The following is a 7,120-nucleotide window of genomic DNA, read 5'->3' as shown; positions in this document are numbered from 1 at the left end:
AGGTGTTAAGTACGAAGAGAGATGGAGCAAGAGACAAGGCTTGGGACCAAGTTAGGGAGGTCCGTAAATGCTCTGTATGAGGCCAGGTTTGTAGATGAGGAATGGTAATGTATTCTGAGCTGTAATTGAAGAGCTCAGGAGAGAGGGAGGAGGGCTAGGAGGCTAAGTTGCCTTTGCATTAGGCCAGGTGAGAGGAAGGGAAAGTGCCTGTGGAAATAGGAGGAGGCAGCTTACGAGAAAATGGAAAGGTAGATGCTGATGGAATCTGGCAGTGGTATAGAAGAGTTGAATAGAATTCCAAAGCACATCTCTGCACAACTAGCCTGGTCCTTTCTCATACTTACGGCTCAGCCAACCTGGATAGTTTGCAATTTCCCTAATGTATGAGCTTCATTTTTTGTGTTTTCTCCTTACATTTTCCCTTCATTTTAAATGCCCTTGTCCCACTTATCAAACCCTGATGAGCCTGGAAGGAAGAGTAGGATTTCAATAAGAAAAGGAAACTTTTTCGCCTTCCCAAGCTTCAATTCAGAAGCCACCTTCTGCATCCTCCCTCCCTTGGCCTGAAATCTGTTGTAGTGTGTCATGGTTACTGGTTCTCACGCCTGGCTCTGCTAAACTTTAAGCTCACTGACAGCATAGTCTTGATTTGCTCATGTCTGTTTTCCCTCCACTGTACCTAGTATTTTCTCAATAAAGATCTGCACATACTTATTGGAGTCAAACAGCCTGGGATTGAATCTGTGCTGTATCACTATTGGCTGTGTTACCTGGAGCGGTTTATTTCACCCTTTGAGTCTCGACTTCCTCATTTGTAAAATAGGCACATTGAAACCTACCTTACAGATTTATTGTGAGAGATAAGTTACGTCATGCATCTCCAGTACTTAGCGTCGCATTTGGTGCGTGACAGCTGCCATTTTTGAGTGTTAGAACTGAAGCAAGTGAATATTGGGTTATGAAGAGAGCTTCACATAATGATTTCTTGTAAATAGGAGAGGACACCTATACTAATGGATGTCCCAAGGTGTGTGAATGGGGGGACATCCAAATGATGGATTCAAATAATTGCCCTCTACTTCTTGAAGAGCTAGCAGATACCTGAAACGTACCAACAGGAACCTTGTAAAGAAATCTACAGCTATCATAAACCCATCCGTGTTTTACTTGGGATTAAAGCATATAAAATATCCCCTCCCGTTAATCTAAATTATAGAATGAATTCTGTTCCTAGATCTGGGACAATCATCTGGTTCCATATCACAAAGCGCCTCGATTCCTCCCTCCCATCTTGGAATGTCACAATCTCTCCGGAAACTTCTTAGAGGTGCCTGGATAGGTAACATGCCTGAAAACGTAACATCTGATGATGAATGAGTTCCTGAATTTGTTTCATTTAAAGAATGTTTAACAGTACCTGTTTCTCATATTTATATGTAGCTATGCCAATTCTTAAAAGTTTAAGATTTTATTTTACTTTATTTTTCTTTAGAAGATATTGATTGTGTGGATTCTATAGACTTTTTTTTCGAGTTCCCCAATGTGTTTCACTAGAAAAGGTGGACTTTGCCCTCCTTGAGTAATTAATGAACTAGCCATTGTAGGATCCAGGTTCTAGAACTGCCTTTTCTTCTGTCCATCCACTAGACAGTGCAAATTCGTGGATGTAATAAGTCCACAGTCTGTATTTTCCTCATCTTCCCCATGGCTTTTTTTATCTGGCTTATGGTCTGTAGATATTCACCACATCCCGAATAACACAATTATCTGGAAGTGAAATCTGTTTGTGTTTTTAATCCACACAGGCAGTTTCCCATTATAAGAAAGCTTTCACAGTTGAGTACTACCAATCTCTTGTGTTCTTGAAAATGATTGGTGATTAAAATCACCCTGTTTGCAAGCCGCTGCCCACTGCTGCTCTCCACAGAGGATAATAAACTACTATACACAGAAATATTAAGATACCACTTAGACTATTAGAATTTAAACCACTTCATGGGGCTGAGGCACAGGGGCCCTTTCAGCCCCAGTGCTAGTTATCTCAAAATTGGTAATGGGCCTAGCTTAACTCGGTGTTCCCCTGGGGCCCAGGCTGCCTCCTGCAGTGTGGTGTGAAACTCAACTGTAATTTGTTGTGACTGATCCCAAATGCAAGTGTTAACAGTGGCTACTTGCCATGAGTAGGCAAGTGAGAGTAAGTGTTGTTTATCCAGACAAGAAGTGATACCAAAATGAGACTTGGAGGTGTGATTCTAATTTGCACCTCCATTTCATTTGCCCGGAGGAACTACGTTCTTTGTCATTATTTCTGAATATATCTAGTGACAGGGGAAGGCCTAACCAAATGCACTGCTAACAGATGTGGCAGTCACACTTCTGTGCAGCCCCTCGTTTTGTTCATTCATGTTTTCTTCAAAATCGCCATGTGCTTTGGAGAAAAGGCCCATACCAGCATTGCCCAAACTATCAGCCAAGTAGGAAAGAGGAGTAATGATGCCAGTGAGCATTTTGAAACATAGTTGTTGTCCTGTATCTGTTTTATAGTGTAATACTGTATTTTACATTGCACTATGTGAAATATCCTTATGATGGAAAGGTGGGAAAAAGCGAAGAATGTATGTGTAATAGGAAAGATAGTAAAATATTTCTGACACTTTTAAGTGGCCTATTCCAGAGACTCCAAAAGTTTATTTCATGAAACACTAGCCCTACAGAACATTGCACTTTATGAAAAATAATTCAGTGGTAAAATGTTTAAGAAGATTCAGAATACGTGTCAGAATAAAATACTGCAGAAAAGCAGTCCATCTCACTTTTACTTAACTCTGTACTTCCTGTACTTGTTTGCTCAGAGAAAACTTTTCCATCTGCCGCTTAATGAATTAACACTTTCGGAAATGCCGCCCTGTCCTGATTGTTAGGATGGACATTTGTTGTTACATTTGTCAGCTTTTGTGGCCCTGCGTTCTTGGCTAGACCAGTGGTGTACTCGGGTGCAACAGTTTTCAGGAAGAATATTCGTGACATCGGCATCGTTTTTTACTGTTGTGATAGACTTGAAACAGCTCTATGCTAAGGAAAACCAAGGGTAAGTTCAGGGAATAAAGTATAATTGGAGTCAAGCTGAGACCATTGTATTTCTCATGCATGGACTTGAGGAGAGAGGGGCAAGTCTTGCTAGAAACCTCATCTTAGCAGCTGTGGGTGTCTCTGCTAGTCAAATGCTGAGGAATGCTTTTACTCTGTAGTCTTGCTTATTAGAAAGCCATGTTGGAGGTTTTCAGGCAAATGGAGACATTTCTTCATTTCTAGCACTTACCGCGTATTGTGGAAATAAAGCTTTAGGAGTGGCAGGATCGATGAATGCCCTCTTTCTCTTTGTGGATTTTAGCAATATCTCACAAATATATACTTTGAGTCAAAAAAGACGTATTGTGTAACAAGAACTGAATACAAACTGCACTGAGTTGCCTTGTAAAAATGCAAGGCTGGAAAATGTATTTCCAGCGACTCAAAAGCAGCTGTGGCTTCGCTGGCTAGCATTTAATCACTTTAGAGTGTGACCCACAGAATTGGTTTTCTTACTGTCCTCTGACAGACATATCACCCCAACATTATATCAGAGAGTTGAAAGATAAACAGCCTGCGCAGTGATGTGTGGGGCTAGGCAAGAAGAGTGCCTGTTTCGTGCTGGTTGCTGTTTTGAAGTTTGCACCTCAGAGTGTCGCTTTGTGAAGAGAATTATATTCAAAGGGGAAGTGCCCAGATGTAATCGCTGTTAAGTCAAGGATCTTTGTCAAGAGATCTTGGGGGCGGCATCACCACTGATACTCCCGTTGGCCTGTGTGAGCAGAAAGTTAGGCAGGTATAAAAATAAGTGCCTTGTTTTTCCAAAACTTAGCCCTTTGCAGCATGAAGTTCACACTGAAAAAGTGAAAGAATTAAGCGTCTCTCAGTGGAGCAGGTCCGAGGGGTCCTCTTACTTGGCATGAAAATTGGTGTGCGGGAAATGAACACATTTCACACTCCAGTCACATGTTCTGCATTCGAGAACCAGGTGAGCAGAACGCTATCCCAGGCACATACTGGCCCCGAGATCTTTGAGGGTCTGTGGTTTTCCGTGTGTAGAGCAGGTCTAGCGAAGGAAGATTTCCCAGGGCCCAGTTCCCAGACTTGCTGGCAGGTTTCTGATAACCATGCTTGGCCTCGCTGGGGACTTTCAGGTGTAGAGAGACAAACTCATGTAACTAGGGATGACAGGTTATTTTATCTTCAATAAAGTTGCAGCATGCCCTGAGATTGGACTGTTCTACCTAAATTAAAGATGTTCTTTCTGTTACAGTTTGTGAAGCAGGAGAGAGGCTCGGAAGATGTTGGACCACAACAGTTAGAAGCTCATCAACTTCACTACTAACCGACCACAAACAAATCAGTGAACACCTGGCCTACTTTCTCTCTGCCTTCTGTGCTGTGTGGAAGTATGAGCTCTCTTATGGGCCAATGTGAGGAATGGAAAGTAAGCTTTAACTGGGTGGAAGCTGCCAACGGTAGCTGTAGGTCACAGGGCAAAAACAGTTTTTACTAGTAAAAGGTGACAGTAAGCCGATGAGCTCTCAAATCCTACTTCTCTGAGCATAGATTCCTCTTGTTAAAGCTTGTACCCATTAATTTTCTCCCCCACCATTGATCTACCCCTGCTTTCTGATTCAGGAGAAGCCACTGAGTGAAGGAGGAAATCGAATAGTTAAGTTGATTCGTTCAGCTTAAACCTTTAAGTATCTACCATGTACTGGGAACTAAAGGTACCCAACACCTTAAGCTATGTACAGCCTGGTAGTGGGGAGACAGTCCCTGCTGTGAATTAGGTGAGTTGGTGACTTGATTGTTAACCCACATCACCAATGTGAATACCCAGTTAACTAGTAAGACATAGCCCCTTGTGAGAGCAGGTCTTCATTTCAGTGAGGGGTCCAGAAAGCAAGAACAGCGTAAAGATGGCAGAGAACTTCACAGTGGTATAGGGGAACAAGCATCAACTTCTCGGAGAGGCCTTTCTCATCACCAAGATCCTTTTGTTCATACAAGGATCGTTTTCTAATAAGGCAGATAGAAGACCCAAGGATGAGGGCAGGAGGACGTATACTCCAGGCTATTCATTTATTCCACAATATTGATTAAAAGTATTTGCTCTGTCAAGCCCTGCCCTAGGGCCTGAGGATATAGTGAAAAGCACAAACCTGGTGCCTACCCTAATGAATAGGGTATGAATAAGTAAATATTCAAAATAATCATTGATTTATCCATTGTGATAAGTGTTTTGAAGGGAATTAAAACGAAACAGGGGCTGGCTGGTGGCGTAGTGGTTGGGTTCACGTGCCCCACTTCGGTGGCCAGGGTTCGCAGGTTTGGATCCTGGACGTGGACCTACACCACTTGTCAGCCACACTGTGGCAGCAACCCACATACAAAATAGAGGGAAATTGGCACAGATGTTAGCTCAGGGCTAGTCTTCCTCAAGCAAAAAGAAGAAGATTGGTAACAGATGTTAACGCAGGATGACTCTTCCTCAGGAAAAAAAAAAGAATGGTCTTTATGTTTTTATATGGTTGAAAAAAATTAAGAATATTTTGTGACCTGTAAAAATTATATGAAATTCACATTTCAGTGCCCTAGTTTTATGGGAATACATAGCCATGCTTATTTGTTTGTATAGTGTCTCTAGATGTTTTTGCCTTAGAATGGCAGAGTTGAGTAGTCGCTGCAGAGACTGTGTGGCCCGCAAAAGCTAAACTGTTTATTATCTGGCCTTTTACAGAAAAGATGTGCAACCCCTGTGCCAGTTTATTCTGCAGTCTCTGAAAAACCATGTTGGGGCTCATAGGTCCATCTCATCTAACGCTTAGGCAACTCTTGGCAGGGCCATCATCAGAGGGGTGAGTTTTTCTGTTTTTTCTGTCTGTAGACTGAGGAAAGCCAACGTTAAAGAGGCATTTTGTTCTCCAGCATTAGGGCCTTGACCTATTCCAACAGCCAGTTAAGGCAGCTTCTGAAATTGAAGAGCTTGTAGAGGTGATGAGCAAGGATCACAAACGCAGCCTCCTGCTGTGCTCGGCCTGGACATGTCTCCTCTGTCCTGGAAGGGACCAGCTGGGCAGTGTCGCAGGGGAAACAAACTGAGGGGGCGTTGGCTGCCCTGAGGGTGGAGGACACACTGGGAGGTGAGGGAGGGAAGGTGTGCTCACAGTAGCTCAGACCTAACGCTTCTCTTTTTCAAGTTTAAGTTCTCCAGGGATTGTCTTCTGGCTTGGTTCAGCCACTGTGGCCCCTGAGAGGGGACGTTCTGTGTTAGGCCTGGAGCGCCTGCCTCCACACAGGGCTGGGGGTCGTTCCCTTGGTCACCTCTTGGCGTGGCTGAGTTGTTCTACAAAGAGAAGCCCATCCACAGGGATGCTCCAGTGCCCATTGACAAGATAGCAGCAAAAGCCACCCAGCCTGCTTTGTGGATGCTAACGGCAGTGTTCCTGTGTCCTTGGGGGCGCTACGCCTGTGTGTTGAATATCCTCCAATAGGTATACATTTGAAACATTTAAAATTTTTTCATTTTGGGAAAAATATCTGAGCATTTATGGTTGGGACACAATTTCCTAAAACTGAAATTGTTTGAGATTCACTTTATTAGAGAGTATATTTATGTAAATGTGAATGCAACGTCATGATTTAAGATCACGAAAGCATGATTTAAGATCACGAAAGCATAGAAAGTCTTTTATTATGGTGAGGCGGGGGAGTCCTCGGCCTGAGTCCTTGTTCTTACTAAGGCTCAGGGAGGTTGAGCAAGTTGTGCAGGGCTGTGCCTTGATCAGTGAGGCAGCCGATCCCAGATCCACGAGGCTGCTCTCTGAGCCCATTAGGATGCTCCACTCTGCCCTTGGCTCTCTGCACGACCATCTGAGAGGCACTTTTCTGGGCTCTGTGTCTGAAAGCTCTGCTGATTCACTTTCAGTGGCATGAGAGAGAGGGTCCTGCTGTTAGAGAAATGGCGTTATAGCTTGATGGCTGACATAGTGTAAGAGGACTCAGGCTTAACATTTGAAGCCAGAGATGGGAGCTTCCCCGGACG

At 43.5% G+C, this 7,120-nt stretch overlaps 1 long non-coding RNA gene across 2 annotated transcripts; it reads left to right on the top strand.

The window, feature by feature from the left end:
- The first annotated feature begins 1,232 nt into the window (after window positions 1-1,232).
- Window positions 1,233-6,721, top strand: LOC131419825 (uncharacterized). 2 transcript variants are annotated; one of them, XR_009223345.1, is made up of 4 exons: window positions 1,233-4,516; window positions 4,711-4,865; window positions 5,816-5,933; window positions 6,276-6,721. It is a non-coding gene; the product is annotated as an uncharacterized LOC131419825 (long non-coding RNA). The 2 variants fall into 2 exon arrangements; XR_009223344.1 differs by having other exon boundaries at window positions 1,233-4,865.
- Window positions 6,722-7,120: the final 399 nt, after the last annotated feature.

The sequence above is a fragment of the Diceros bicornis genome, chromosome 22 (assembly GCF_020826845.1).
Source record: "Diceros bicornis minor isolate mBicDic1 chromosome 22, mDicBic1.mat.cur, whole genome shotgun sequence".
NCBI classification, from domain to species: domain Eukaryota; kingdom Metazoa; phylum Chordata; class Mammalia; order Perissodactyla; family Rhinocerotidae; genus Diceros; species Diceros bicornis.
Note: the sequence above shows the minus strand (reverse complement) of the source record. Positions and strands in the feature narration are given on the sequence as shown.